Below are 15,000 nucleotides of genomic sequence, written 5' to 3'. Positions count from 1 at the left end.
TGTGTCGGTGTGTGTGTTGTGTGTATCATTGCTGGTGTTTGTGTGTGTATGTGGTGTGTGTATTATTACTGGTGTGTGTGTATGTGTGTGTGTGTGTGTCAGTGTGTGTGTGTGTGTGTATTGTGTATATCATTTCTGGTGTGTGTGTGTTTGTGTATCATTGCTGGTGTTTGTGTGTGTGTGTGTTGTGTGTCTCATTGCTGGTGTATGTGTGTGTGTTGTGTGTATCATTTCTAGTGTGTGTGTGTGAGTTTTGTGGGTATCATTGCTGGTGTGTGTGTGTGTGTGTTGTGTGTCTCATTGCTGGTGTGTGTGTGTGTGTTGTGTGTATCAGTGCTGTTGTGTGTGTGTGTGTGTGTGTGTGTGAGTGTGTGTTTGTGTTGTGTGTGTCATTGTGCATGTGTGTGCGTGTTTGTGTGAGAGTGTATCATTGCTGGTGTTTGTGTGTGAGTTGTGTGTATCATTTCTGGTGTGTGTGTGTGTGTCGTGTGTATCATTGCTGGTGTTTGTGTGTGAATGTGTTGTGTGTATCATTGTGTGTGTGTGTATCATTGCTGGTGTTTGTGTGTGTGTTGTGTGTATCATTGCTGGTGTGTGTGTGTGCATCATTGCTGGTGTTTATGTGTGTTTGTGTGTGTGTATCATTGCTGGTGTGTGTGTGTCGGTGTGTGTCGGTGTGTCTGTGTTGTGTGTATCATTTCTGGTGTGTGTGTGTGTTGTGTGTGTCATTGCCCGTGTGTGTGTGTGTCTGTGTTGTGTGTATCATTTCTGGTGTGTGTGTGTCGGTGTTTGTGTGTGTTGTGTGTATCATTGCTGGTGTGTGTGTGTGTGTGTGTATGTGTGTTGTGTGTATCATTGCTGGTGTGTGTGTGTGTATCATTGCTGGTGTTTGTGTGTGTGTTGTTTGTATCATTGCTGGTGTGTGTGTGTCGGTGTGTGTGAGTTGTGTGTATTATTGCTGGTGTGTGTGTGTGTGTGTGTGTGTGTGTGTGAGTATCATTGCTGGTGTGTGTGTATTGTGTGTATCATGTCTGGTGTGTGTGTGTGGGTGTGTGTGTTGTGTGTATCATTGCTGGTGTTTGTGTGTGTATGTGGTGTGTGTATTATTGCTGGTGTGTGTGAGTGTGTGTGTGTATCATTGATGGTGTGTGTTGTGTGTGAGTGTGTGTGTGTGTGTGTCTCATTGCTGGTGTGTGTGTGTGTTGTGTGTTTCACTGCTGGTGTGGCGTGTGTGTATGTGTGTGTGTTGTGTGTATCATTGCTGGTGTGTGTGTGTGTGTGTTGTGTTTATCATTGCTGGTGTGTGTGTGTGTGTTGTGTGTGTCATTGCCCGTGTGTGTGTGTGTTGTGTGTGTCATTGCCCGTGTGTGTGTGAGTGTGAGTGTGAGAGTGTATCATTGCTGGTGTGTGTGTGTGTGTGTGTTGTGTGTATCATTTCTGGTGTGTGTGTGCGTGTGTGTGTGTGTGTGTGTGTGTGTGTCGGTGTGTGTCTGTGTTTGTGTATCATTGCTGGTGTTTGTGTGTGTATGTGTTGTATGTATCATTGCTGGTATGTGTGTGTGTATGTGTGTTGTGTGTATCATTGCTGGTGAGTGTGTGTGTGTGTGTTGTGTGTATCATTGCTGGTGAGTGTGTGTGTGTGTGTGTGTGTATCATTGCTGGTGTTTGTGTGTGTGTGTTGTGTGTATCATTGCTGGTGTTTGTGTGTGTGTGTTGTGTGTATCATTGCTGGTGTGTGTGTGTGTGTGTGTGTGTGTGTGTGTGTGTGTGAGTGTATCATTGCTGGTGTGTTTGTGTGTGTGTTGTGTGCATCATTTCTGGTGTGTGTTTGTCGGTGTGTGTGTGTTGTGTGTATTATTGCTGGTGTTTGTGTGTGTATGTGTTGTGTGTATCATTACTGGTGTGTGTGTGTGTGTGTATGTGTTGTCTGTATCATTGCTGGTGTGTGTATGTGTATGTGTGTATCATTGCTGATGTTTGTGTGCTGTGTGTATCATTGCTGGTGTGTGTTGTGTGTGAGTGTGTGTGTGTATCATTGATGGTGTGTGTTGTGTGTGAGTGTGTGTGTGTGTCTCATTGCTGGTGTGTGTGTGTGTTGTGTGTTTCATTGCTGGTGTGGCGTGTGTGTATGTGTGTGTGTTGTGTGTATCATTGCTGGTGTGTGTGTGTGTTGTCTTTGTCATTGCTGGTGTGTGTGTGTGTGTGTTGTATGTGTCATTGCCCGTGTGTGTGTGAGTGTGAGTGTGAGAGTGTATCATTGCTGGTGTGTGTGTGTGTGTGTGTTGTGTGTATCATTTCTGGTGTGTGTGTGTGTGTGTGTGTGTCGGTGTGTATCTGTGTTTGTGTATCATTGCTGGTGTTTGTGTGTGTATGTGTTGTATGTATCATTGCTGGTATGTGTGTGTGTGTGAGTGTATCATTGCTGGTGTGTGTGTGTGTATCATTGCTGGTGTGTGTGTGTGTGTGTGTGTATCATTGCTGCTGTGTGTACGTGTTGTGTGTATCATTGCTGGTGTGTATGTGTGTTGTGTGTATCATTTCTGGTGTGTGTGTGTATCATTGCTGGTGTTTGTGTGTGTTGTTTGTATCATTGCTGGTGTGTGTGTGTGTGTCGGTGTGTGTGAGTTGTGTGTATTATTGCTGGTGTGTGTGTGTGTGTGTGTGTGTGTGTGTGAGTGTGTGTGTGTGTATCATTGCTGGTGTGTGTGTATTGTGTGTATCATGTCTGGTGTGTGTGTGTGGGTGTGTGTGTTGTGTGTATCATTGCTGGTGTTTGTGTGTGTATGTGGTGTGTGTATTATTGCTGGTGTGTGTGTGTGTTGTGTTTATCATTGCTGGTGTGTGTGTGTTGTGTGTGTCATTGCCCGTGTGTGTGTGTGTTGTGTGTGTCATTGCCTGTGTGTGTGTGTGTGTGTGTGTGAGTGTGAGAGTGTATCATTTCTGGTGTGTGTGTGTGTGTGTGTTATGTGTATCATTGCTGGTGTTTGTGTGTGAATGTGTTGTGTGTATCATTGTTGGTGTGTGTGTGTGTGTATCATTGCTGGTGTTTGTGTGTGTGTTGTGTGTATCAATGCTGGTGTTTGTGTGTGTGTTGTGTGTATCATTGCTGGTGTGTGTGTGTGCATCATTGCTGGTGTTAGTGTGTGTGCATCATTGCTGGTGTTTATGTGTGTTTGTGTGTGTGTATCATTGCTGGTGTGTGTGTGTCGGTGTGTGTCGGTGTGTGTGTGTGTGTGTGTGTGTCGATGTGTGTCGGTGTGTGTGTTGTGTGTATCATTGCTGGTGTGTGTGTGTGTTGTGTGTGTCATTGCCAGTGTGTGTGTGTGTCTGTGTTGTGTGTATCATTTCTGGTGTGTGTGTGTCGGTGTGTGTGTGTGTTGTGTGTATCATTGCTGGTGTGTGTGTGTGTGTGTGTGTATGTGTGTTGTGTGTATCATTGCTGGTGTGTGTGTGTGTATCATTGCTGCTGTGTGTACGTGTTGTGTGTATCATTGCTGGTGTGTGTGTGTGTTGTGTGTATCATTTCTGGTGTGTGTGTGTATAATTGCTGGTGTTTGTGTGTGTGTGTGTTGTTTGTATCATTGCTGGTGTGTGTGTGTGTCGGTGTGTGTGAGTTGTGTGTATTATTGCTGGTGTGTGTGTGTGAGTGTGTGTGTGTGTGTATCATTGCTGGTGTGTGTGTATTGTGTGTATCATGTCTGGTGTGTGTGTGTGGGTGTGTGTGTTGTGTGTATCATTGCTGGTGTTTGTGTGTGTATGTGGTGTGTGTATTATTGCTGGTGTGTGTGTGTGTTGTGTTTATCATTGCTGGTGTGTGTGTGTGTGTGTGTGTGTGTGTCTGAGTGTGAGAGTTTATCATTGCTGGTGTGTGTGTGTGTGTGTTGTGTGTATCATTTCTGGTGTGTGTGTGTGTGTGTGTCTGTGTTTGTGTATCATTGCTGGTGTTTGTGTGTGTATGTGTGTTGTGTGTATCATTGCTGGTGTGTGTGTGTGTGTATCATTGCTGCTGTGTGTACGTGTTGTGTGTATCATTGCTGGTGTGTGTGTGTGTTTTGTGTATCATTTCTGGTGTGTATGTGTGTGTCGGTGTGTGTGTGTTGTGTGTATCATTGCTGGTGTTTGTGTGTGTATGTGGTGTGTGTATTATTGCTGGTGTGTGTGTGTGTGAGTGTATCATTGCTAGTGTGTTTGTGTGTGTGTTGTGTGTATCATTTCTGGTGTGTGTTTGTCGGTGTGTGTGTGTTGTGAGTATTATTGCTGGTGTTTGTGTGTGTGTGTGTTGTCTGTATCATTTCTGGTGTGTATGTGTGTGTCGGTGTGTGTGTGTGAGTGTATCATTGCTGGTGTGTTTGTGTGTGTGTTGTGTGTATCATTTCTGGTGTGTGTTTGTCGGTGTGTGTGTGTTGTGTCTATCATTGCTGGTGTTTGTGTGCCGTGTGTATCATTGCTGGTGTGTGTTGTGTGTGAGTGTGTGTGTGTGTGTGTGTGTCTCATTGCTGGTGTGTGTGTGTGTTGTGTGTTTCATTGCTGGTGTGGGGTGTGTGTATGTGTGTGTGTTGTGTGTATCATTGCTGGTGTGTGTGTATGTGGTGTGTGTATTATTGCTGGTGTGTGTATTATTGCTGGTGTGTGTGTGTGTGTGTGTGAGTGTATCATTGCTGGTGTGTTTGTGTGTGTGTTGTGTGCATCATTTCTGGTGTGTGTTTGTCGGTGTGTGTGTGTTGTGTGTATTATTGCTGGTGTTTGTGTGTGTATGTGTTGTGTGTATCATTGCTGGTGTGTGTGTGTGTGTGTGTGTGTGTGTATGTGTGTTATCTGTATCATTGCTGGTGTGTGTATGTGTGTGTGTGTATCATTGTTGGTGTTTGTGTGTTGTGTGTATCATTGCTGGTGTGTGTTGTGTGTGAGTGTGTGTGTGTGTATCATTGATGGTGTGTGTTGTGTGTGAGTGTGTGTGTGTGTCTCATTGCTGGTGTGTGTGTGTTGTGTGTTTCATTGCTGGTGTGTCGTGTGTGTATGTGTGTGTGTTGTGTGTATCATTGCTGGTGTGTGTGTGTGTGTGTGTTGTGTGTGTCATTGCCCGTGTGTGTGTGTGTGTGTGTGTGTGTGTGTGTGTGTGTGTGTGAGTGTGAGTGTGAGAGTGTGTCATTGCTGGTGTGTGTGTGTTGTGTGTATCATTTCTGGTGTGTGTGTGTGTGTGTGTGTGTGTGTGTGTGTCATTGCCCGTGTGTGTGTGTGTGTGTATGTGTGTTGTGTGTGTCATTGCCCGTGTGTGTGTGTGTGTTTGTGTGAGTGTGAGTGTGAGAGTGTATCATTGCTGGTGTGTGTGTGTGTGTGTGTGTGTCGGTGTGTGTATGTTGTGTGTATCATTGCTGGAGTGTGTCTGTGTTTGTGTATCATTGCTGGTGTTTGTGTGTGTATGTGTTGTGTGTATCATTGCTGGTATATCTGTGTTTGTGAGAGTGTATCATTGCTGGTGTGTGTGTGTGTATGTGTGTTGTGTGTATCATTGCTGGTGTGTGTGTGTGTGTGTGTGTATCATTGCTGGTGTGTGTGTGTGTGTGTGTGTATCATTGCTGCTGTGTGTACGTGTTGTGTGTATCATTGCTGGTGTGTGTGTGTGTGTGTTGTGTGTATCATTTCTGGTGTGTGTGTGTGTGTGTGTGTCGGTGTGTGTGTGTTGTGTGTATCATTGCTGGTGTGAGTGTGTGTTGTGTGTATCATTGCTGGTGTGTGTCTGTGTTTGTGTATCATTGCTGGTGTTTGTGTGTGTATGTGTTGTGTGTATCATTGCTGGTGTGTGTGTGTGTATGTGTGTGTGTGTTGTGTCTCATTATCTGGTGTGTGTGTGTGTGTGTGTATGTGTGTGTATCATTGCTGGTGTTTGTGTGTGTGTGTGTTGTGTGTATCATTGCTGGTGTTTGTGTGTATCATTGCTGGTGTGTGTTTGTGTGTGTGTTGTGTGTTCTGTGAGGGACAGAATTGTCCCATTTCACATATAAGCTTTTTTCCAGCTCACTGCTAATCAGACAGTTAGATATCTGACCTGTTGCAACACTAGAATATACAGTAAGACCACACGTCCCTCAAATCTCTATGTGATATCTGTATCATACACGGTGTAATATTAATCTTTCTTGAGATTAGTTAGGTATGAATGAGATTTAATGCAGTCTTAAAATTCATGTCTTGCCTTTTTAATGAGTGAGAATGGAAGTGGGATGTTTCTGTATTCTGGGTATGTGGGAATGGCGAGGCGCTCCGATCATGGCGCTCCAACCACAGTGCTCCAACCAAAGTGCCCCAGTCACAGTGCTCCACTCAGTGCTCCAACCACTGTGCTCCACTCAAAGTGCACCAACCACTGTGCTCCACTCAAAGTGCACCAACCACTGTGCTCCACTCAAAGTGCACCAACCAGAGAGCTCCAACCACTGCATTCTCATTTGCTGCTTCAAAGTGTTTTTCCTCACAGGAAGAAACACTGCTTGTCTGTGTGTGGCCAGATAACCAGGGAAATATTGTCTGGGGAGGAAGTGCTGATAACGTGTTAGGTGAAACAGGGAGACAGTGGAGACATTCCAATTTGTCTGGTCTGATAATCGTCCACTTTTGATTCATTCCACGTTCATCAACACACAGAAAAACAAGCTAATGTCATTATGTTATTATTTCTTAATATCACTAAAGACATTTTATACAGTGCTATACATTTTTAAAAAAATATGCAATATTTTCACATCTGCTTTACAGCTTTGATTTGGATGTCTTACTAATATATTTCATCTTCACACATGTTTATAATCCTCTGCTAGTCAAATCACCAATGTCTTGGTATATAATACAATGTAACATAGATACCCACAGAGATACCCACACAGATACCTAAAGATACCCACATAAATACCTCCAGAGATCCCTACAGTGATACCTACAGATACCAAGAGAGATACCTAGAGATACTCACATAGATACCTACAAAGATACCCAAAGCGATACTCACAGATGTACCTACAGAGACACATATAGAGATACCTACAGAGATACCCAGAGATTCCTACAGATACACACAGAGATACTCACAGACGTACCTACAGAGACACACAACCATTCACAGAAACACAGTCAATGTATCTGTGTACAGGTGCATGAAAGTGTTCATTCAATTAATAAATCAATTTAAAATCTATTAACAAAGGTATTTATTAATTCATGTCTTTAGGAAAACATAAAGCTGGATTTACAGTATGGTTTGATGTAGAACACATACTGGGAATAAGCATATATATGTTCTTATATATAAATGCAAGATAAATGTGAATTTTCTGTTTATATTTGCTATAAATTTGCACAATTTAAAACTTATTTAACCTTTTTTGTCATATGGCTCAAACACAGAGCCCGCAGTCCTGCGTACGTCATCTGACTGCTGTTAGGGGCGCTGAGCCACTCCTGGGCCAGACAGCGATAATGGACTGGACTGTGATGTGCACAGCTATGAACTGATGACCTGCAATCATCACGCCATTTTGCTGCCACGTGGGGTGCGTTTTCCACAGGAGCTGTTGCACAAAGACCATTGTAGTACAGTCAATGTATTTGAAAGCTCTGGGAAAAGTCTTTTGATTATTCTGATGCCTTTGTGACAGAAGCAATGTACTTTTATGGAGAAAAATTGCAGCAATTGTTAGAATTTGAAATCCAGAATAATAAATGCCTTTGAATTAACCTCTGCAATAACACAGCCATGAGTTCCTGGAGGAGGCATCTAAATGCTAAAATCAAACTTACAATGACGTGCATCTCAAGTTTAAAGACTGTCCTTTTAGTCTGGAGCTTGCTGCTTCTTTTTCAGAGGACTGTCTGAGATATTCTGTTTGTGCCGTTGTAACCTGGAGACACAGGACCACTCTTACATGACCCAGGGCCATTTATCACATTCACATTCACATTTACAGTATTTGGCAGATGTCCTTATCCAGAATAACTTACAGCAGTGTTTTGTAGTCTGTCAAATATACATCCTCATGTTACAATAGAGGTCAGTGTTAATACTATCAGACTAAATCCCTGGCATTTTGGAGACGAATGCAGTAAAAGTTTAGAGGTTTGTTGTTGTTTTTTTTAACCACCTACAGGAATCCTGAAACCCTGATCCGTATATTCTCTGAGTGTATGTTTGCAATGAAGCTGATGTTAAAATGCACAAATGTAAAACAAGACTCACTTGGTCACATGTGTGCACCAGCAGGGTCTGTGGATGCTCACGTGTGTACTACAGGACCTGTGGATGCTCCCGTGTGTACTACAGGACCTGTGGATGCTCCCGTGTGTACTACAGGACCTGTGGATGCTCAGGTGTGTACTACAGGACCTGTGGATGCTCCCGTGTGTACTACAGGACCTGTGGATGCTCACGTGTGTACTACAGGACCTGTGGTTACTAATGCCCTTTCCTGTGCCTGTGTAATCCGGTCATTTGTTCAGTTCTGTTCAGTTCTCTTTTGACCTGTTCTGTGTGTGTACAAGCATTAACAGGATGACCTCAAGATGGTTTTCAATGACCAAGCTTTGTTTAACAGATTATGATTACTGCTAATTTTATGTACATAACCAAAAAAATTATCATTCTTTCTGTGTTCTGATGTTTATTATTAACATAAAATGATATGATTCTCTTGACTATGAATGTAATTTAAAAGTCTTATAGTTGAAAGTATGAACTGTTTCTCTAACTGAATGGGGTTCATACTTTGGCTCACTGATGGAACCCGAACACCTGCTTCTGAGGATGTTTATACTTAATATTTATACCGACAACGTCTCAATTGCATCAGTAACGAAAACAGACCTACCAACGAAGATAGAAACATGAAAATAAAATTCCATGTGTGTTGTACTAAAATTATGCCATGATAAAGCATTATTTTTATTTATCCTTATTTATTCTTAATATTATTAATTTGTGATAAAGCACAAATTGTCAGGTTAACCTAACTCTCCGTTCCAGGATCATTCAAATTAAATTAAAATTAAATTCAAATTACATTACTCATGATTATAACTTCTGCCCTCATAAAACCCTCCATTTAAGCAGCACACAACCAATGAACTGCGTGGAGTTTCAAAATGAGTTGAATAGATAACATATATACACCATATTTCCTGTAATACAAATTCCTTTAATATTCCTTTAATAAACGTTTTTCTATATATTGAAATACAGAACCTCTTTTAGCCAGGTCCCAAATATCTTGAGTGACAAACAGAATAGCCATTTTAGAATATATGGAAGAATATATCCAAGAGAAGATTCATTTTAATGCATGCTACCTCCTCCAGACATGGTACCTCGGATCTTCAGAGCAGGGGCCCCCACATCGGTCCTGGAGAGCTTCATTCCTTCCCTAATCTAACACAGAGTCTGTTTGTGCTGATCTGAAGTCTGCAGGGTGGTAGATCTCAAAGCTCACCTGAGTATTAAAGACAGGAGATTGGAGATGTCTGCAGTTTGGTAGATCTGTAGGAGAACTCGGCCTCTGTGACTTTAGATCCTACATGTTTACATTATATGATAAAGATGTGGGGATTAGGAGGGATACTATAGATTAATATTCCAGCCTTTTTCCAGGCTGCAATTGATGGAAGACACTCTCTCTGTGTGTGTGGGCATATGTGTGTGTGTGTGTGTTTGTTGTGTATGTTGTGTACTTGTTGTGTATGTCGTGTATGTATTGTGTATATTGTGTATTCGTTATGTATTGTTATGTATTCTTAAATCAGATTTAAGAAGAGAGAGAAACATGGACTCACCTAGGAGAATGTTATCACCTCTTGACCTTGGAGCCTTCCACGGGGGCACCATGGTACAGAAAGAGTCACAGAAACCTTCAGAAAACAAGATTCATAGAAATACTTAAACCTTAAATACTTAAAACTCTGCTACACCGACTACTGAAGCTCCAACACCAACTCTGATACACCGCCTACTGAAGCTCCAACACCAACTCTGATACTAAAGCTCCAACACCAACTCTGATACTAAAGCTCCAACACCAACTCTGATACACTGCCTACTGAAGCTCCAACACCAACTCTGATACACCAGCTACTGAAGCTCCAACACCAACTCTGATACTAAAGCTCCAACACCAACTCTGATACACCACCTACTGAAGCTCCAACACCAACTCTGATACACCACCTACTGAAGCTCCAACACCAACTCTGATACTAAAGCTCCAACACCAACTCTGATACACCACCTACTGAAGCTCCAACACCAACTCTGATACACCACCTACTGAGGCTCTAACACCAACTCTGATACACCACCTACTGAAGCTCCAACACCAACTTTGATACACCGCCTACTGAAGCTCCAACACCAACTCTGATACACTGCCTACTGAAGCTCCAACACCAACTCTGATACACCGCCTACTGAAGCTCCAACACCAACTCTGATACACCACCTACTGAAGCTCCAACACCAATTCTGATACACCGCCTACTGAAGCTCCAACACCAACTCTGATACACGGCCTACTGAAGTCAATACAGAAGGCATCCCGGCAAACTGTAAGTGACCCTCCTTGCAGTATCAGGAGGCAGCAATGACAGTCAGCCTGATGCAAAGTCCAAAAGACCATTCAGACTCAGAACATACAGAATGAGAGGTGGACCAAAAAGGCACAGGATGTCCTAACATTTGCTCATAAAAATAAATGATGTGTGGCTTTTACAGTGGCACCAAAACTGTGTACAGCCCAGCAAATCACTGCATCGGTTCTCTGAAAGCAGATGGTATAACTCTTAAAGACCCAGAAAGCTTCCTGCTGAGATGGGATGAACATTTCGATGTCTTAGGTCTCCAACACCCTGACGCAGACCTAAACATCCTAGAACAGTTCTGGATGAACGGCCTCAACTTTCTCCTATTCGTGACCTCAGCCAGCCAAAAACCTTCCTGGAGGTTCCCTTAAAAATCAAAAGTACACTGGTCTCAAAGAGACCACTACAGAGGTGCTGAAACAGGGAGAGGACGTCTGGTCTTCCTTAATTCCAGCCAGTGAGCTTTTCCTTTCCTTTGTTTGTTAGGGACCTGGACCCATAAGTTTGTAAAGCTGATTTGTGACAAAGCGTTATAAAAAAGCATTATATAAATACATTTGACTTGACTTGTTCAAGAACTCATCACCATTTCATCACCAAGGCCTGGGATGATGAAACCATCCCACAACAGTAGAGAGATGGCAATAACGTCACCATCTATAGAACCAAGGGTAACTGTGCCAGCTGTGTCAATGTTATGGGCATGTCCCTACTTTCTGCTCTTGGTAAGATACTGGCTAAGGTGAAGTTCCAGTGGCTAATGAGCAACATCACAGAATCAATATTTCCTGAATGCTGGTTTAGGAAAAGCAGGGAGCTTTAGGAAAACCTGGCAGATCCAGGAGAAATGCCAGGAACACCAGGGACTATTTATAGCCTTTGTTCACCTCTCCGAAACATTTTAATCTGTTCAGAGAGAACTTCAAAGGGACATTCTACTTGGATTTGGATGTCCCAGCAATTTCAGCAATTTTCTCCGCCAGTATCAAGATTGGATAACTGTTTGGGTAGTAGTAGTAGGGCAAGAGTGTGTGAGGATTGGATCTGTGTGTGTGTGTAAATGTATGTGTGTGTGTGTGTGTGTGTGTGTGTGTGTGTGTGTGTGTGTGTGTTCACAACGGTTCAGGATGCATTGAGCTTCAGAGTCTATATGCAATTATGCTGAGAAACCCAATAAAAATACTGCTGACCATTTTCATTTAAACTTTTCTGTAGTTTTCCAAACAGTAGGTCTAATTACTCACCACCTGTCCCATTTTGACATACAGGGCCAAACACAAAGCAGAATTAGGCTGAGAGTCCTCACTGTGTACACATTCAGTAAATGGACACTCATAAACTGATAAGCCTGACTGATTTTAACTGCAATTGAAGTGCAGTTAGAAGTCTAACAATGTAGATATTTGTGTTAGAGACATTATCACATGATTTAGTCACCTGTGTTTGTGTAGTGTATAAAAAGCACGTTTGTCACATACACTGATTAATAAAGCCATCTTGAAGGTTAAAACTTACTACTGTTAAACACATATAAATGTTTAATAGCAGAAAAAAAAACCTTTAAGATGCTGAGTTTTAGAAGTGTCCTCTGCTCAATAACAAGGGATACCTGAACATAACAGGAACACAGGAACCCACATAGGAACACAGGAACTCTCACAGGAAAACAGGATCCAACACAGGAACCCTCACGGGAGCACAGGAACCTTCATAGTATACAGGTTTAAAATAGTTTCTTTATATTTTAATTTAAAAATCCATCCAACACTAAAGTAAGTAAATGGAAATGACATCACTGTTTGTAAGTGAAAATGACATCACTGTTTGTTCATGTACCCACAGAATTTGTTCTTGCAAGATCCAGGAGTCAGTGTGGGCCACATGCTGCTATCCAGGTGTCAGAGTGGTCCACATGCTGCTATCGGAGCTATCCCTGATACCGTAGATTTTCTAAATGAGTCTGATTCAGTCTGAGGGAGACAAGTTTGATTCAGTTTGAAGGTTTGTTGTTTAAGCACACCTACATCTTTTTTCCACTGAAAGTTCTGAGTGTGGACAGTGATCTTTCTAATCACAGATGCCACATGAACACAGTTATGTATGGAATGATTCCAAACTGCTCACCACAGTTTTCTCACCACAGTTAGCTAACCATGTTTAGCACAGTTTTCTCAACACAATCAGCTAACCATGCTCAGAGCTCAGTTTGGATGGATTGATGACAGGGATTTGTTGATTGGTTCTACATACAGGGACCAATCTTAACTAATGTCACATAATTATGACAAGATCCTGTCGTCACCACAAGTACTTCCTGGTCCTGATATCCAACACATTTTTGGAAAAAGAAACCATAACTGGAATTGCGTGATGCGGCCTTAGTAATGGTTTGGTGCTCCAGTGGAAAAGATCCTGTAGGTGAGTAGGTAAATATCCCAAATGATCTTGAGTTACAAGAACAAAATGCAAACCATTTGCAGTCGATGACATTTGTGACCCACAGCCACCATCGGATCCCTGGAGAGTCCCCAGACCTTTAATTCCTACATATCTTGGTGCTTTTTGCATTTGGCTTTTTCTCCAGTAAGGGCAAACATAGCAGGATTCAGGATTCAGGACTGGAGGTCCTAAGACTGAAAATTCAGAATTCATATGAGCCAACATATATGAGAAACAGATTTTTAAAAAGGTATGCACTGTAATGGCTGTTTGGTAGAGAACTTAAGTCCATGGAGGGTATGGAATGCTACACTGAAATATCCTGAAAAAACCTGATAATACAAAACTGATGTACTCGATCAAATTAGGCCCTGCTGTTGAATTTTTACAAAATAACTGTTTGAATGGTAATGTGAGCATTTAGAATTGTCTGTGGTTACAGGCAGGATAAGGGAACATCACTAGAACACTGCCAGCTCTATAGTCTATACCATAGAAGTCAAACTAAATTGTGTGTAAATTAGCATAATATCTAGTAGTCCCTCAGCTGTGTGGTGAAAGGTAGAATTCAACAGGTTTACCAACTTTGGCAATATGTGACCAAGTAATGGCAGTTAATCTACAACATTTTAGTAATATTTGAAAACGAATGATTTGTCTCAGATAGAGCTTATATGTATTTTGCACTTCTAGTCATCACCAATGATCCCTGTATTTCTACAGTATTCTAGTTCACTGGTATGTTGGACTCTGACCTGCTATACTGTACTAGGATGAGGAAATGACAAAGCACTTTTGTAAGTTGCTCTGGATAAGAGCGTCTGCTAAATGCCCTAAATGTAAATGATAATTTTAGACAAAATAAACAATTTCCTAAAACTGAGTACATCAAAGCATGAAAGATCTTAATTTGTGAACACACACAGCATTGTAATAATATCTTTGTGGAAAATTCCCATTAAACTGTGGACTGTCTGAATAATGTATCTATACTCAAACCTAACCCTATTCCTGTCATGCGCCAGCTCACAGCCAACCAAACACACACACACACACACACACACACACCCTCCTCCAGCCAATCAGACACCTCCAGCCCATAAATCACCAGTCCCTCAACCAATCACGACACACAACTGCTTCCATGTTCGCAATCACCTGTTCACTAATTATCACATACAGCTACAGCTCTGCTCCCCCTTCTTAAGCCCACAGGCGTTGACCTTGGAGAGTCTCGCAAGCCTGCCAACCCCCAGATTACTCCGTCTTTAGTTCATCCTTCAACCTTTTGCTCACGCTCCTGTTTTTTTTTTGTTACATTTTTGCCCTCAGTTCTCTCCTCTGTTTTCCTTTGTTGTATTTTTCTTTAAAACTCCCTTTTGTTTAAATCTCACTCGTGTCTCACTCTGTCACCCAAAAATGTCACTGTTGCTAATAAATATTTTACATATAGGAATACTGTATTTTTCTATTTTAAAAAACATTCAAATGTCTGATTTCATCAGTGATTCATTCATATTTTCTGATGCAGAGCACATGCTCACCCCCCCCACACACACTCACGCGCACACACACACATGCACACACGCAAACACACACACACACACACGCACAGAGACAAGAAATTTGTTTTGATTGTGTTTGTCCTCTAGTTAAAGAGGCAGAAGCTCACAGTATTCAGAAGAAAGTCCTTAACAGGAAGCTGGGAAACTGTCCAGGACCAATTCTCTCTGTTCTTAAGTTGCGTCTGATCGAAGAATGCACTCAAGTCAACGATAGGAAAGGCTGCTGACGCAGGCCAATTAACTTCCTGACTGTGTTGTACGTTTGTAACGGAGCCAACGTGCCGTTTCCCTGCTCTGTTGTCAGAGCAACACATGCAGCTGAAGTGAGGGGGAGTTTTCCTGCAACCACAGGAAGGAAGTTCAGGTTGAGAGTGTAATTACC

At 42.2% G+C, this 15,000-nt stretch overlaps 1 long non-coding RNA gene across 2 annotated transcripts in view; it reads right to left on the bottom strand.

Moving 5' to 3' along the window:
• Positions 1-9,059: 9,059 nt before the first annotated feature.
• LOC113584477 overlaps positions 9,060-15,000 on the bottom strand; it is a 29,341-nt gene continuing 23,400 nt past the window's right edge. Inside the window, exons 1-3 of one of the 2 annotated variants that reach the window (XR_003411410.2) lie at positions 14,726-14,800; positions 9,814-9,888; positions 9,060-9,473 (exon numbers count right to left, since the gene is read on the bottom strand). This is a non-coding gene — a long non-coding RNA (uncharacterized LOC113584477). Of the gene's footprint in view, positions 9,474-9,813; positions 9,889-14,725; positions 14,801-15,000 lie in introns of those variants that run through there. The other variant, XR_003411411.2, reaches the window with a different exon arrangement.

The sequence above is a fragment of the Electrophorus electricus genome, chromosome 5 (assembly GCF_013358815.1).
Source record: "Electrophorus electricus isolate fEleEle1 chromosome 5, fEleEle1.pri, whole genome shotgun sequence".
NCBI lineage: Eukaryota > Metazoa > Chordata > Actinopteri > Gymnotiformes > Gymnotidae > Electrophorus > Electrophorus electricus.
The sequence above is the reverse complement of the archived record's forward strand: the minus strand, read 5'-3'. Positions and strand labels throughout refer to the sequence as shown.